The 14,800-nt window shown below is 42.7% G+C and overlaps 1 protein-coding gene across 2 annotated transcripts in view; it reads left to right on the top strand.

The window, feature by feature from the left end:
- The window catches only part of gcnt7 (glucosaminyl (N-acetyl) transferase family member 7), a 717,682-nt gene that overhangs the window by 237,987 nt on the left and 464,895 nt on the right, over nucleotides 1-14,800 (top strand). The window contains exon 1 of one of the 2 annotated variants that reach the window (XM_078555500.1): nucleotides 3,649-3,693. The exons of the other annotated variant lie outside the window; for it this stretch is intronic. The gene's annotated coding sequence lies outside the window, so the exon portion shown is untranslated. Of the gene's footprint in view, nucleotides 1-3,648; nucleotides 3,694-14,800 lie in introns of those variants that run through there. 2 annotated transcript variants of the gene reach the window in all.

The following is a 14,800-nucleotide window of genomic DNA, read 5'->3' as shown; positions in this document are numbered from 1 at the left end:
AAGATTCCACCCATTAACTCTTTCTCTCCACAGATACTGCCTGACCTGCTGACATGCATTTTCTGTTTTTATTTCAGATTTCCAGCATCTACAGTATTTTGCTTTTGTGTATGTGCTGTCCTGTTTTTTTTTAGGGAAGTTAGGCTAGAGGAAGACAAAGTAAGCGAGTCCAATGGGATATAGCCTGAGGTCCCAAAGGAGGTGAGAGGGGAAATTGCCAAGCCCTAAAAATTTCAGGGCTTGACTGACTGCATTGGATGATGAAAGGGTGGTCAGTATATTACCTGTTTTTCAAAAGAAGACAGACTTAACCTGGGTAATTACCGAGCAGTTAGTTTAAGATCCATGGTGGAATCTTTAGAGACTTTAATTAAGGCTGAAATTATCAGGTTCCAGATATAGCAAAAATAGAAATAGCCAGCATATCTTTCAAAATGGTTGACTATGCTCCACAAATCTTACGGAATTCTTTGAGGATGCAAAATGCATGGTAGATAGGGAATTTTAATGGATGTCATGTACATGGATATCAGGAATGTTTTTAACATGACGGGGATAATCTGGATCTTAGTGACATTGATTGAGGATAAATGTTGGCCAGAATATCAGGGAGAACTCTGCTGCTCTTCCCCGAATTACTGCCATGGGATCTTTCTCCTCTGCCTGAGAGGGTAGGTGGGCACCCGGTTTAATATCTCATCCAAAAGATGGCACCTCTGACAGTGCAGACCTCCCTCATTGCAGCATTGGAGTGTCAGCTTAGATTTTGTCCTCAAGGCTCAGAGTCAGAGGTGAGCGTGCTACCACTTTGACTGTAATTAATCCCAAGATCGTAAGAGAATCACAGATGGGAAAGGTCATTTGGTGCATTAAGACTCTGCCTTCCCCCCATTGCAACACTTACATGCTACTTAAACGTTTCCGAAGATTTTCATCTCTGCCAATCCATCTGGGGGTTAGTTACCCTCTGTCTGAGAGAAATTCCTGATAGCACCTCTATATTCCCATTTTTCTGTCTGAAGCTATGTCCTCTTCTCCCAATATAAGTTAAAGTTATATTCCAGGCTGCCACTTTCCATACCATTTATTATCTTCTGCCACTCTACAAAATCATCTTTCCGACACATCCTCTCCAGCCTGAAATAATCAATATTCTCCAGCCTTTCCTCATAACTCAATCCCTGACACTAGACAAGGTTCGCCATCTCTGGTTGAACAGATTCCTGAGGTCTCACCACATGATCTCCCACCTCCAATGACTCACACTATTGGTCCATCTTACAGTGTACAGTCTTCCCAAAGCCAAGTGGAAAAAGAGCTGGCTATTTGCTAGACAATTAGATTAATCTGGACTGTTTGATTATTCATGCCATCACTAAGACTGCCTATTTTAACCTCCACAAAATTGTATAAAATCACTTGGCTCAGCTCATGTGCTGCTGAAACCCTCATCCATGTCTTTGTTACCTCTAGGCTCGACGATTCTAACACACCCCTGCCTGCTCTTCTATTCTACCCTCTGTAAACTTGAGGTCATCCAAAACTCTGCTGCCCATATCTTAACTGGCACTGAGTCCCATTCCCCTATCACCCCGTGCTCTCTGACCTACACTGGCTCCCGGTAAAACAATGTCTTGATTTTAAAATTCTCATCCTTGTTTTCAAATCTCTCCATGGCCTCATCCCCTCTTTGTCTCTATAATTTCCTCCATCCCCACAACCCTCCGAGATATCTGCGCTCCTCTCACTCTCGTCTTGTGAGCATCCCCAATTATAATTGCTTCACCATTGGTGGCCTTGCCTTCAGTTGCCTAGGCCCCAAGCTCTGGAATTCACTCCCCACACCTCTCTGCATCTCTACCTCATTTGTCTCTTCTAAGACACTCCTTAAAACCTTAAGATAAAAACAAAAAACTGCGGATGCTGGAAATCCAAAAAAAAAACAGAAACAGAAATACCTGGAAAAACTCAGCAGGTCTGGCAGCATCAGCTGAGAAGAGCACAATTGACGTTTTGAGTCCTCATGACCCTTCAACAGAACTAAGAAGCTTCCCCCCACCCCCCACTTAAACCAGCTTATATTTCACCCCTTTCCTATTTTTACTTAGTTCTGTTGAAGGGTCATGAGGACTCGAAACGTCAACTGTGCTCTTCTCCGCCGATGTTGCCAGACCTGCTGAGTTTTTCCAGGTATTTCTGTTACTCCTTAAAACCTACCTCTTTGACCAAGGGCAGAATTTTTCCGGGCCCGTTTTGGCGGGACACGTCACAGGAGGTTCGGTGGCCCAGACAAAAGTCCACTAGCTTTTGGTGGAACCGAACGATCCCAGTGGCAGGAAGGGCCGGAAAATCCCATCCCAGGAGTTTGGTCATCTGAATTAATATCTCCTTATGTGGCTCAGTGTTATATTTAGTTTTATAATGCTCCTGTGAAGTATCTTGGAACGTTTCATTACATTAAAGGCAAGATAGAAATATAAGTTATTGTTGTTGTTTGGGGAGCAGTCTTTTTCCTATCTCCAATGATGTTAATTAATGAGCAAAAGTGTTTGAAGGAAATTTCAAGAAATACCATTTTACCTTTTTATTTTTCTTACAGGTATCCGAGAGATTAATCTTCAATCCTGTCAACCCTAGAGGTCAACCCTGTGGGTCTCCTGTGCACTGTCTCCAGCAATGGGCATCTACCTCAGCAGCTAAACCTGGACCCAGTACTCAAGTCGTGCTGTGACTGGAGCCCTGTACAGTTTAATGGTATGTTCTGTGATTTGTATCTGACTGTCGTGACCACGGAGTTCAACATTCTTTTAGCCTTGTTGATTTCTGATTTTCATTGGTTGAACACATTGTGGGGATGGTGGGGGGGTGGTTTATGGGACCTGTATGGGAGTGGGAAATATGGTGGGGAAGGAGGCTTGATTAGGAGGGAGCTGAAATTTCAGTTTCCCAACAGTGGGTAAAGATGCAGAGATTAAGTCAGCGGCGTTACAGTGGAGTCCCAGGCCTCATGCTTCGTCTGGCAGGTTCCTCCTTGTCATACATCTGCATGCCATGAATACTCATTATATCACGACTTTTTGAACTTACATCCTACCTTCTACATTAATTCAGTGGTACATGGGAACCTCGTGGCACCCGGTTTATGTTTGTTTAAAGGTGGCGGGCAACAGTCAGCTTTGCGCAGTTGTGGGTGAGGTTTTCCTTGTTGAATTCTGTGGCACAAGGGGAGAAAGGCAGCTTGCATAGAGGCTCTGGACCAGCAAGAGGAGAGTGAATGGTGAGGGGTTGAGGTTGGGGTTAAAAAGATGGGGGGTCAGGTACATGAAGGAGCGGAACAGCGATATAGGGGAGGACAGAGGGTGGGGTAGGGGGCATGGAGGAGTGACATGGGAATGGCCTGGATATGGCGGGTCGGAGAGTGGTGAATGACAGTAAATAATAAGGTAGAGAGTGAAATAGGGGCAAGTTTGGGGAGGGGCATGAGGGTTACAACATGTTGAACCAAAAAGAAAGTGAGTTGTGAGGCAATGGAGTTTGGCAGGAATGTTGTGGCTGTGGTGAAGAGCCTCCTTGTTTGACCAGGAGACTCTTTTATAGGAGACTCTTTTCAGTTCTGTTGAAGGGTCATGAGGACTCGAAACGTCAACTCTTTTCTTCTCCGCCGATACTGCCAGACCTGCTGAGTATTTCCAGGTAATTCTGTTTTTGTTTTAGACTCTTTTATAACCTGTCCATGCCTACTGCCTTGTTAGCTATGGTGGACTTCACCACTGTATCTCTGCCGAGTGATCGTGTCTCCCCTACACATCACCGGCACTGTAAATTTTAACTAAAATTGTATGGGAGCTGGCTCCCGACACGAGAGCAGAAGTGCTGCCGACTTCTGATTCTGCCATTGTGAACAGGGTACCACAGATAAACTATCACCCATTGGGCGTTAACCCTATCATCGCAACATAGAACTTTACTAGGATTGTTCTTTTGTAAAACATTTCACCAAGCACAGTTTGGAAAATTTTGTAGTGCATCTGAGCTTTTATTTTTTATATTTATTTACCCTAGCTGGCACTCAGTGTTGAAACTCGGCTGCTTTTCAAACTCGGCTGCAACAAACAGGAGGCCACTGGCTGCGGTTACCTGGCAACCAGCAGAGGCTTTGAAGTCAGCCTGAGGTGTGATCATCCAGCACTGGTTACTGAGCGAGCTTTCAGAAAGTGACAACAGCAGGAGCCAAACTTACCCTGTTAACTCAATCACACAATAACAGTGAGCGGCTATAAATCAGATAAATCCAGAGATAATGAGCTTAGAAGAAAAACATGGGGACTCCCTGCTGCCTAATTTTATCAGCTGCCATCAATGTCCAGGCTGAGTTGCTTGGCTAATTTAATTTTAGGAGGATCATTTGTGAACATGCCTCGAACGAGGTTGACACGAAGCTTCTTCAGAAAAGGACAACCCAGACAGGGACACACATAGTTTAAACCTCTGATTTGCATAGCAATCCAGTTTAATTTCTCCATAGATTAAATCATCAAAGATTCCGTGGGTGCACAGGAACAGGAGGCCATTCAGCCCCTCAAACCTGTTCTGCCATACAATTAGATCATGGCTGACCGGTGACTTATCCATCTTACCCACCGTTGATCCCTACATTTGTGATAACAAAAATCTATCAATCTCATTCTGAATCCAGCATCCACTTTTGGAAGAGAGAGTTCTGGATTCCCATGGTGTGAAGAAAAACTTCCTGATTTCATTGCTGAACCGCCTGACTCTAATTTTAAGATTATACCCCTTTTTTCTACTTCCCGCACCATAAGACATAGTTTGTCTTCATCTACCTCATTGAATCCTTTTATCATTTTAAACACCTCAATTAAATCAGCCTTATAAACTCAAGGGAATACACAAACCAAATCTATACAAGCTCAAATCATAAACTGGTACAATACAGAAGGAGGCTCTTAAGGCCATCGTGCCTGTACCAGGTGCCTGAAAGAACTGTCAAATGGTTCCACTCTCCTGATGCCCTGGAACTTTATTTTCAAATATTTATTGAGTTTCTTTTTGAAAGCTGCTATTGAAACTATCCTCATAATTTAACCTCCCTATCCCCAGTGTCATCCTGGTGAATCTGTGCTACACTCCATCCAAGGTCAATATATCCTTCCTGAGGTGTGGTGCCCAGGGTTGAACTCAGTCCTCCAGAAGGGGTCTGAGTAAGGCTCCGCACAACTGAAGCATAATCTCCTATTCTTTGTATTCTAGTCTTCTTGAGATAAAGGCCAACGCTTTGTTACCTTTTCTGATTTTTCAAATCATTTTCATCCTACATAGTTCCCTTTCATTGTACTTGTGCCCAATATTTCTTGTACTCAAAGACTACACACTTATCAAATTCCATTTGCCAGTTCTATCACTCAGTCACTTGTATTGTGCCTCCCAGCATCATGTCATCTGCAAACTTAAAGCTCTCTATTCCTTCATCTAAGTCTTTAGTAAACATGGTGAGCAGTTGAGGTCCCAGGACAGTTCAATGGGGAGCACCACTTGTCACATACACCCTGTCAATCAGAGTACATACCCTTTATCTCCACTCCCTGTTGCCTAACTCCTAACCAATTTCCAACCCATTTTGCAAGGACAAATATTAATTTACAGCCACTAACCTATGCCAGTATGGAGTAGATGAATCAGGACTGGAATGGGTAAATCAGGACTGGAGTGGGTGAATCAGGACTGGAGTGGATAAGTCAGAACTGGAGTAGATAAGTCAGGACTGGAGTGAGTAAGTGGGTATGTTTCCATTATTTTGGGCCAACTGATTGAATCTGAAAACCAATATATCAAAAGAAATAATTGTATCAGTCACAACCTCAGCACCTCTGCAAATACCTTACAGTCAGTAAATACTTTCCCAGAACGAAAGAGAACAGTAAAGACTGGGAAAGAAGAATACTGGCCTGAACTGGTCTTGTATACCTTATAATGGAACACCAGTAAAAACTGGGAAATAAGAGCACTGGTCCAAATTGTTTTTTCCTCCTGGGCTTGAAATGTGGTCACTGTTGTATTGTAGGAAGAGGAACAGTCAATTTGTATACAGCAAACTCCCACAAACAGCAGTGTGATAATGACCAGAGAATCTGTTTTTGACATGTTGGTTGAGGGGTAAATGTTAGCCAGAAACCCAAGGATAACTCCCCTGCTATTCTTTGAAATAGCACCAAGGGATCTTTTACACCCACTCAAACAAGGTGACGGGGCCTCAGTTTAATGGAGTGTCAGCCTTCATTTTTCTATTCAAGCCCTGGAATGGGACTTGAACCTGGAACCTTGTGACTCAGAGGCAAAAGTTGAATGTCAGGGGAAGATAATTAGATTCTCTCTTGTTGGACAGAGTAATTGCCTGGAACAGTTAATTTGTGAGGCAAAGAAAGGTTAGGATCAAATAAAGGATTAGCAGTCAACATTAGATTGAACCGTCAAACATTTTCTGAGCGTATACAATGTAAGCGATTAGCTAGGGGACAAGTTGCACCTATTAAGGACCCAAAGAGAAATCTTCATGTCGAGGCAGAGGAATAGTAAATGACTACTTTGCATTTGTCTACAAAATAAGCGGAGGATGTAAAGATTACTCTAAAAGAGGAGAAAGAGGTTATGGACAGATTAGTAATAGGAAGAGATGATGCATTAAAGAGATTAGCATTACTGATAGTTAGTAAGTCACCAGCTGGTCCAGGTGGAATGCACCCTCACTTGGTGAAAGAAGCAAAGGCATTGGTCACAACGTTACAATCCTCTTTGGATACAGGGGTACTCTGAGGACTGGAATGTTGTTAATATTGTACCACTGTTCAGAAAAGGAGAGAGGATAAATGAGGAAACCACACACCCATCAGCCTAGTATTGGCAGGGGGGAAATTATTGGAAACTGCTATTGGAGGCAAAATAAACTTTCATTTGGTGTGGGTTAATCAAGGAGAGACAGCATGGGTTTGGTAATAAAAACAGTGTCTGACTAACATGATTGAATTGTTTGATGAGGCAATAGAAAGGGTTGATTAAGGTAATGCAGCAGATATTGTATATATGGACTTTCAGAAGACATTCACCAAAATGCCACACAGAAGGCTTATTAAAAAGGTGCAAGTCCATGGAATTAAGGGGACAGTGGTGATTTGGATCGGGAACTGATTCAGTAATAGGAAGCAAAGTGTGATGAATGCGTGTTTCTCAGACTAGGAGGTGCGGATCCCCAAGGGTCAGTTTTTGGTCTGTTATTCTTTTCAATTTTTATAAATAACCTAGACTGGGGTGTAAGGAGTAGCATTATAAAGTTTGCAGATGATATGAAACTTGACAAAATAGTGATATAAATAGATATCAGCTTTGGGATGACATTTATCAGTGAAATGAGCTGACACATGGACAATGGAGTTCAATGCAGGGAAGTGTGAAGATGATGCATTTTGGGAAGGCCAATATGGAAAGACAGTATGCTGGAAGGGGAATGATTGTGAAAGGTGTAAATGAGCAGAGAGACCTTGGTCTCCATCTCTCTCTCTCTCTCTCTTCAGGTACCATGCCCTAAGAAGGTATTGGCAGCCATGGACCTCCATGTTAATCTTGCTCTGGAGGCATGGATCATCTTCATTGTTGATACATTCATTTATTTTGTGAGGCTCTTTAGAAAGATTGTTCTTTGTCTACCTTGATATATTTTACCATCAATCTTTCCCATCAGCATCAGACTTTCTAAATCATGATTTCTTATTACGTGCCCAAGAATTTCCAACTGTCTCGGCCAGCAGAGTTCTTTTGGTCTCAGATTTTACCAGCACCTCTTCATTGATAATATGACTTGTCCAAGATATCTTCATTATCCGCCTTAGATGGCATGGCCTGTAAATCAAATGGATAAACAAGCATATGTGTTGCTTGGGTTTGTAAATAGAGAAATAGAATATAACACACAAAGAACACATAATTATACGCATATAACACATACAAAATATAAAAACAAAGAGATTGTGTTGGAGCTTTATTAGGTGAATACATGTTTTGATAGAATAGCTGAAGAAAAGTTTTTCCCTCCAAAGAGCTGGTCAAGAACTCAAGATTGTGAATATAAAATCAAAGTATCGAAAGTGGAGATGAGGAAAAGTTTTAACAGGCAGTTGTTGCGGTTGGAACATTCTGCCTAAAAATGGTGATGGAAGCTTATTTCATAAATAGTTTTGAAAGGAGCTGGTCAGATACTTGAGGATGAGGAACTTAGAGGGTCATGGACAAGAAGTGTGGATATGGGACTAAGCATGACTGCATTCACATAATGAGTTGAATGGCCTCCTTCTATGCCTCAGCTTTCTAATTCTAATTCTTTGGCTCCACTCTGACTAGGAGAGGAAGCCAATCCCATTCCCTATGGGACCTATTACTCTAAGGAGCTCACTGAGGTCTCTGCTGGATACTTCAAGTGAGGGGCAGGATGGGCGGAAGATCCCATTGCTCCCCCAATCCAAATTTAAAGGTCAAGTCAAAATACAGTGGAGTGCCGCAGAGGTGGGATCTGGTCCACTTTCCAGGTCTCCGGGTGTTATTGTTTCCAGCCCTAGGAATTTGTAGCCAAAGAATTCATATTGAAAATTTCCAGCTTGAGACTATGAAGATGGTCAAGTCATGTATCCATTCCCTAATTAACTTCTAACAGCCTCTCAGAGAGTTCAGGTTCAGGATAATATTGGCATGGCATAATGATACACAGAGGACAGTCAGTCAACACCGCCCCACAGCTGAAATAAAATTGCCAAAAAGACTATTAGGGTTTAAAATGTTTAGATTTGCTATCTGGTGGCTTTCTTTTGAGAACGGGGTATGTGTGAGTTACTGGACTGAATCTTACATAGATCTTAAATCATAACTTGTAAAAAGTGATCAACTTAGTGGGGTGATCGAGTTATTGGAGTGATCAATTTAGTGGGGCAATCAAGTTAGTGGGGTGATTGAGTTAGTGGGGTGATCATGTGATGACACATTTGCTTTGGGAAAAGCCTGTATTCCCATTTTTTACAATACCCCCTTTAAGACCAAAGTGAAACTGGGGAATAATTGGTTTTCTGGTTATGACATCATTAGGTTCTAAGAAATGGCCATGTGACCTGAGGTTAATATGGGGATGAAAATTGAAGCAAAAACTAAATAGAAAGTTAAAAAGTGGTATTATCAGGTTCCATCCTGTCCTGTTCAGGACAATTCAGAACACAGAATTTGCTTGAGGGAACCAAACAGAGCTCTTTACGAATAGACTAGTTTTCTGTTTGCCAGGAAGTAGAAAATACAACTCCAGATGTTCTTGGTGAGGTAACGTGTGAACGAAATGAGTGTTTGTATCAGAGAAAAAGAACTCTTTGTATCCACGCTATCAGGACTGTCATGACCCAAGTGAGAGAGGGTTCATAGACGTGTGTCTTGGTGGTAACCATGTTCGGGGACTTCAGATGGGATATAGTTAGTGAATGTGATCAAGGTCAAAAACAATTGTTTGGGAAGTGAGATATCCTACAAAGCGAAGGCCAATTTGGAAAGACTTTAAGATTAGAAGTGATCCCACATTTGTCTAGGAAGTAATGCAAGTGCTTGTAACTGCGTGTGGTGTATATTTGTTGCATCAATTACTTAAAATGAAATTTACTTTTTATTTGAAATATCTTTCACCTGTTAATTGGTGATTAAATTATGTCAATATTTGTTGATTTGTTACTTTTACAGTAAAATTTTTGAAAAGTAAAATCTTATTCAGCGGTTTTCTTTCCTTTGATTCTATGGGGATTCCTTTCTTTTTAGAACGTTATTGGTCTGTACGGGGACCGTAACAATCAAGTTAGTGGGATGATCGAATTAGTGGGTGATTGAGTTAGTGGGCTGATTGAGTTAGTGGGGTGATCATTAGTGAGTGATTGAATTAGTGGAGTGATCAACTTAGTGAGTGATCGAGTTAGTGGAGAGATTGAGTTAGTGAGTGATCGAGTTAGTGGAGAGATTGAGTTAATGGGTGATCGAGTTAGTGCGATGATCGAGTTTTTAGGGTGATCATTAGTGAGTGATTGAGTTAGTGGAGTGATCGAGTTAGTGAATGATCAAGTTAGTGAGCATTCGAGGTCATGGAGTGATTAAGTTAGTGGGGCAATCGAGTTAATGTAGTGATCAAGTTTGTGGGGAGATTGAGTTAGTGGAGTGATCGAGTAGTGGGGTGATCGTGTTAGTGTGGTGATCTAGTTAGTGGGTGATTGAGCTAGTGAAGTGGTCAAGTTAGTGAGTGATCAATTTAGTGGAGTGATCAAGTTTGTTGGGCGATCGAATTAGTGGGCAGATGAATTTGTGGGTAATTGAGATAAAAGAGTGAATGAGTTCTATGATTGACTGGATTAGTGAGATGACCAAGTGAGAGAAAAAATCATTTCAGTTGGGTCTCAGCAGGGCAGATATTTGCAACCCATCTATCTGGGCTGGATTTAGCAGCTGGTCCAGGCCATAAGGTGACACTGCTTTAACCAAAGCTGATCGGGTTCAACCCAACCCCTAACTGCTTTGATCAGGGAGAGGCTCAGGAACCTGTCTTATTGGATTCAGGTGACCTTGTGCTTTCGCAGAATATAGTGACCTGTCTGTGAAAGGGACTCAATTCTCTTCTTTACTTTCTGTTCCCCATGAGGCATTTTATAAGTTGCAACAAAAGGTTGCTTTTCCTCACCTGTATGAAGTTTATCTGTAGACGACATTTGCACCACAAAGAGATGAAGCAAAAACATCTTTCAGATGTCAGGGACTGAATGTGGTCACAAGCTTGAACTCTTTGGCCTCAATCCTGTACTGGGTGAGTGAGCGAATGCCCAGTGTGGAACTCAACTCTATAGATTAGGGAGATCCCAGATCAGATTTCTGCTCTGAGATGAGTTTGCTAATCTCTACTGAAAGACAGTTATGATGCCATTGGCCTGAGATTCTCAGGGTAGAGGAGGGAAAGAGCCAGGCAGGCTTCCTGCTATTGGTTGATTTTTAAAGACTGCTGTTGCAAGGTGTATCCAGCATCAGATTCCACTGCATGGTGGCCTTCACTGTCAATAGCCTGATATGGGGAGTTGATGGATCTGTCACTGTTCCTTATTCCAGGCAGGATTTTGCTAGTTTCCAGCTCAGTGGCAACCAGACCTGACTCATCATTTCCCTTCCCAGACCCACTGGACTAAATTTAGTATTAATACAAGAGAGGATCTCATGAGAAGCTTAGTTTGAAGACAACACAGATAAAGAATGCAAAAGACAGAGTTAAATTTCTATAGCAACCTTTCATGACTTCAGTACATCCTAAAGTGCTTTTACGGTCAATGAAATACTTTTGTGATGTGGCCACTGCTATAGTGTAGGAAACTGTGGGTGCACTGTGGATGTTCATACACCACAGGGACTGCAGCGGTTCAGGAAGGCAGCTCACCACCACCTTCTCAAGGGCAACTCGGCTTGGGCAATAAATGCTGGCCCAGCCAGTGACGCCCACATCCCGTGAACAAATATAAAAAAAAACTCAGCAGCCAGTTTGACAGCGCAGGATACCACGAGCAGCAATGAGATAAGTGACCAGATGTGTTTTAGAATCATAGGCCAGGATTTTACAGAGGAGGCCATTCCGCCCATCGTGCCTGTGCCACTCTTTGGTACAATATCCAATTAATCCCACTCTCCTACTCTTTCTCCATAAATGATTTCCCTTAAAGTATTTACCCAATTCTGTTCTGAAATTTACTGTTGAATCTGCTTCCATTACCCTTTCAAGCTGTGCATTCTAGATCATAATAATTTGCTGTGTGAAAGAAAGAGGCTCCTCATGTTGCTTCTGCTTCTTTTGCCAATTGTCTTCAATCTGTGTCCTCAAGTTACAGCCTTGCTAGTGATGCTAGTCCTACTGGATTTTCGCAGGTATGTCCTTTGTATCGAGGCTCCTGTTGGTTTGGCTCAATAATGTTACAGGCATATTAACCTGTAGTTTCAATAATCTTCTCACAATTTAGTTTTGAGATATTTTCAGATAAGCTGGAACCAGCTTTATTGTGTACTGATACATTGCTTTCAGCTATTGGCATCAAAAGGAATAGTTTGATTATTAGAAGACTGGAGTGATAGCTTTAGAGTCACCAGGTTTCATAGCGTGTTTGTCAAAGTACCAGCCATGTATCAGTGGTAGCAATCTCACCATTCGCAACTTTAACCTGCATTTATATAGGACCATTCACAACATTAAGATGTCCTAAAGCAATTCCCAGCTAATGATGTATTCTTAAAGTGCTACAATGTATTAAGCATGACAGGTAAATTGCACATATCAAGCTCCACAAACAGCAATAACATTGTATAATAATATCAAAACAACATCAGAGACCAGACTTTCTGCACTGTAAATTCTATCTATACATATATCCAGTTTGAATCACTGACTCCTTGGCCTAAAGTCAAAGTTTGACTTCAGTCAGAATTCCAAATCATGCCTTTACTGACGGAGGTATTCAGTAGAATACCCTTTCCCTTTAAATATCCTTCCCATTTAAATGTCTCTGCCAACAAATCTACATTGCTCAGATGGCCTGGATTTCCCATATCAGACTGGAGGAATCTTCTGCTCTCCCCGAATTTTAGGTACTCACCTACAATTCATCGCTTGCTTATCACCACACCCTCTCTTTGTTTAATTAGACTACGTAAACCACATCTCGCTTCTCTCATTCTGAAACACATCAGAGCTGTCACAGCTATGCAGCCCCCAATGTGATTTAGCTCCCGTGTTTAAACTCAGCCCTCAGTTACACTGTTCCAACGTGTCAGACTGATCGAGCAATTCATGGGCCCTTCCCCCAACTCCCACACCCCTTCACTCTCACTCCCTCATACCCCCACCACCCTCCACAGCACAGCCCACCCCCCAGCTCAGATGCTCAAAGCAAACTACCTGACATCAGGGATGAGAGCTCATAAACCAATGAATCAGCCCCATTGGTTAGAAACAAATTATATACTTATCTGTGGCCCATGAGGCACATATTAAATCAGAACACGGCAGCCAGTCCACTGAAGGGAAGTGATGACAGATATTGCGAATGAGTTGACCCAGGGGCTATGGCCTTATATAGCACTTGTCAATCTTCCCCCTCGCAAAGAGAGGCCTGGGGAGCCAGGTGTTGACAAAAAAAAGCGCAGTTGTTGGAGGAGGAGGCCAGGATCCAAAATTAATTAGCACTTTGATATTTTCTCAAAGTTTATTCTGGCAGCGAGCTACCCAGTGAGAGAGAACAAAAATTATCTTTAACCTTAACATGAGAGCCAGGCAGTTAATGGGGTAATGCCAGGAAGTACTTCTTCACATAAAGGGTAGTGGAAATCTGGAACTCTCTCTTCCCCCAAAAAGCTGTTGAGTCTGGGAGTCAATTAAAATTTCAAAGTAAGATTAATAGGTTTTTTTTTCGGCCGGCAAAGGTAATAAGGGATTCACAACCAAATACATGGAGTTAAGATACAGATCCGGTTAAATGGTTTGAGGGGCTGAATGGCCTTCTATTCCCATGTCAGTGGAAGAATTTCATAGAATGGTTTCAATTCTCCTTATTACTGCTCTTTACATGAAAGATAGAAAGAAAGAAGATAAAGGCTTTTCCCTAGCGCTTGTTCCATCCTTAGGATGTTCCAAAACTCTTTACAGCCAGTGAGGTCCTTTTGTAATGTGGCCATTGCTGTAATTTAGGAAACATGTGACAATACAGGGGATTAAAATAAATATATTGCATAAACTGCCAGGCAGCTAGGGTGTGTCACAATGGGTGGGATTTTTCACTCCCGCCCGCCACCAGGATCTTCCAGTCCCGCCGCAAGTCAATAGGCTTCTGGCTGGGGCGCTGCCTCACCCACGGTGGGTCCCACCCGCGATAGGGCCGGAAAATCCCGGCCAATCTCTCTCGCCAGCTGTCATTCATCGCAAAGGTACCAGTGAAAGTCAGTTAGTGTCGAAGAGGCCTATTTTACGTGGCTCACCCACATGGTCCTGTTTGCTGGTGCACCACTTAGTATGGGGCTGAGTCTTACAGAGTGCGGAGCTTCCAGGTTCAGACTAAGTCCATCAGAGTTAACTGGCCTCTACACAAGCTGGCACAGTGGGCCCTACCTTTGACCAAGTGCCTTCTTGTGCCAGAGATATGTTTTCATTTCATTTTATCTGCTATCTCAGGTGGACGTGAGAGATACCCTGACATTATTTCAAAGAAGATCAGGGGAGTTCTCCCCAGTGGCCTGGGCAATACCTATCCCTCAATTAACATCTCTAAAATAACAGATTACTTGGCCGTTATCTCTTTGTTGCTTGTGGGATCTTGCTGTGCACAAATTCGTTGCCACATCCCACATCGCAACAATGGCTACACTTCCAAAATACTTCATAGAAACACTTTGGGATGGCCTGAGAAGAGAAAAGGTGCTATATAAATGAAAATTAGTTCTTTCTTTCCCCTCTCAAGTGGTGCCAGATCTTGCCCCTGAATAGGCTGCAGCAGCCTCCTCAGATCCCAAACCCAGCACCGAGCCTCAGGACCCCATTCCCTCCCAGCCCCTCGCATTTACCCTCCGCCCCACTACTGTCTTTGCACCATCACTTTCTCAAGGACATCTAGGGCTGGGCAATAACTGCCAGCAACACCCATGGCCAGGATTCTCCGTGCCTGCCGGCATCGGGAGTGTTCAGTGACATGAGTGGACA

Source organism: Cetorhinus maximus, chromosome 13 (assembly GCF_964194155.1).
Source record: "Cetorhinus maximus chromosome 13, sCetMax3.hap1.1, whole genome shotgun sequence".
NCBI classification, from domain to species: Eukaryota; Metazoa; Chordata; class Chondrichthyes; order Lamniformes; family Cetorhinidae; genus Cetorhinus; species Cetorhinus maximus.
This window is presented reverse-complemented; position numbering and strand designations above follow the sequence as displayed.